Source organism: Meriones unguiculatus, chromosome 12 (genome assembly GCF_030254825.1).
Source record: "Meriones unguiculatus strain TT.TT164.6M chromosome 12, Bangor_MerUng_6.1, whole genome shotgun sequence".
NCBI lineage: Eukaryota > Metazoa > Chordata > Mammalia > Rodentia > Muridae > Meriones > Meriones unguiculatus.
In genome coordinates, this window is record NC_083360.1 from 19,608,833 (window position 1) to 19,611,279 (window position 2,447).

A 2,447-nucleotide genomic window follows, 5' to 3' on the forward strand; every position below is an offset into this window, starting at 1 on the left:
AAATCCTCCTATTAACTGGAGTTTTTTTCATTTATTTATTTACGTGTTTGTTTATTTAATCACTTTACAGCCTGATCCCAGGTCCCCCCTCCTCTTCTCCCAGTCCCATCCACATGTCCCCTCCCCCTATATCCCCCTCTTCTTTTCAGAGAAGAGGAGGCTTTTGAGGGATACCAACCCACCCTAATACCTCAAGTCACAGCAAGACTATGCACATCCTCTCCTAGTGAGCCAGACAGGGTAAAGGGATCTAAAAGCAGGCAACAGTCAGAGACAGCCCCTGCTCTCATTGTTAGAGGACCCACATGATGAACAAGCTACATATCTCCTACATATGTGTAGGGGGTCTAGGTCCAGTCCATGCATGCTCTTTGGTTAGTGTTTCAGTCTCTGTGAGCCCCCATGGGCCTAGGTTAGTTTACTCTGTAGGTCTTCTTGTGGTGTCCTTGACCTCTCTGGCTCCCTCTATCTTTCCTCCCATTCTTCCACAAGACTCCCTGAGCTCAGCTTATTGTTTGGCTGTGGGTCTCTGCATCTGTTTCCATCAGCTGTTAGATAAAGCCTCTCAGAAGACAGTTATGCTGGGCTACTGTTTGCAAGCATAGCAAAGTGTCATGAAGAGTGTCGGGGGTTGGCTCTCTCCCATGGGGTAGGTCTAAAGTTGGGCCAGTCATTGGTTTGTCATTCCCTATAGAGTTTATTTTTTTTTTCCTTAACATCCACACCTATGGTAAAATTTCTGTAGGCTGATTGATTGGAACTTTTATGATTGTGGGTGAGTTGGACTGTGTTATGAATCTTGAGCCAAAATTATCTTGAGCTCCCCTTTCCCTTTAATATTCACTTATCATCCACTTCTGCATCTGATCTAACAATCTTTCGATTACTAGGTACAGTCTTTGGGATCTAACAGACTCATCAATCCAAAAGCTAAGTCTGTAATCAGATAACATCTAAAACCAAGAGCAAAGACTTCCCTGTTTTACTCTCACCATCTATATGATGTCCCTACCAATGTATTTGGTGAATGCATTAATTTATAATTTCCTTTGTTCTATGACTATAAAAACTCATGTAACTGCTTCTACAGTGATCATTTGGGATAACCTGCATCCATATTCCTGGAATATGATCACTTAAAATTGGTTCCCAATAGAATAGGCCTTATTTTTTTTTGTGAAGTAAGAACTGTGTTCTTCAACAGCACTCACTCAATGTGCTTCTTGTCTGGTACTTGGTCACAGTAACAGAAGTGATTAATATATTAGAAAGCTATAGAGAAGATTCCACTATTCTTAGCCCAAGTGTTTATTCCCAAGGCCCAATATATTAATACAGATATTATCTCTCTCCTCTCTGGAGAGACAGGGTTTTAATTTGGCCTTTCTCTGCTCACAATGCCCTGAAGAGTGCTCGCTTCGGCAGCACATATACTAAAATTGGAACAATACAGAGAAGATTAGCATGGCCCCTGCGCAAGGATGACACACAAATTCATGAGGCGTTCCATATTTTTATACAGAAATTGTGGTACTTTTACACAATGGAATACTACTCAGCAATTAAAAATAAGGAAATCATGAATTTTTCAGGCAAATGGTGGGATCTAGAAAAAAATCATCCTGAGTGAGGTATCCCAAAAGCAGAAAGACACACATGGTATACACTCACTTATATAGACCTATAAGATAGGATAAACATACTAAAATATGTATACTTAAAGAAGATAAACAAGAGGTCCAGGGATAGGATGATCAATCCTCATCTAGAAAGACAAAGGGGATGGACATTGTAAATAGGAGAAAATACGTAACAGGACAGTAGCCTACCACAGAAGGCACCTGAAAGACTCTACCTAGCAGTGTAGCAAAGCAGATACTGAGACCCATAACCAAGCCTTCAGCAGCGTGTAGGGAATCATATGAAGGAAGGAGGAATTAGTATATCCTAGAGGGGACAGGGAGCCCCACAAGGTCCAAATATATCTGAGCACAGGGGTCTTCTATGAGATTGTTTATCCAATCAAGGACCATGCATGGTTATAACCTACAACCCCTGCTCAGACACAGCCCATGGTAGCTCAGTATCCAAGTGGGTTTCCTAGTAAGGGGGGGGAAGGAATTGTTTCTGAATGCTCTGATGGCAGCAAAAGTCAGAGAGTCTCTTCCAGGCAGCTAACCTTGGCTGCCTTGGTCTCCTCGGCATCACTACTCAACCTCAGGGAGCGAAGGACCTTGGTATACAGTCAGTTTCAGGGCAAAGGTGTTACTGAATCCTAAAGAGTCTGTCTTTAGAGCTTTCTAAATTTTAATGAGCTTCCCTCTAGAACAGAATGTTTCAGCCCAGAGGAAACTGCTACTCAACAGGAAAAATTAGAACCAAAACAAACTAAATGAATGAATATCTTCTATTGTGGAGGATCAGGAAGGACCCATTAATAACAGTAG

The 2,447-nt window shown here is 41.8% G+C and overlaps 1 non-coding gene across 1 annotated transcript; it reads left to right on the top strand.

The window, feature by feature from the left end:
* Positions 1-1,409: 1,409 nt before the first annotated feature.
* LOC132646938 (U6 spliceosomal RNA) lies at positions 1,410-1,516 on the top strand. The gene has a single exon (XR_009585262.1). It is a non-coding gene; the product is annotated as a U6 spliceosomal RNA (small nuclear RNA).
* Positions 1,517-2,447: the final 931 nt, after the last annotated feature.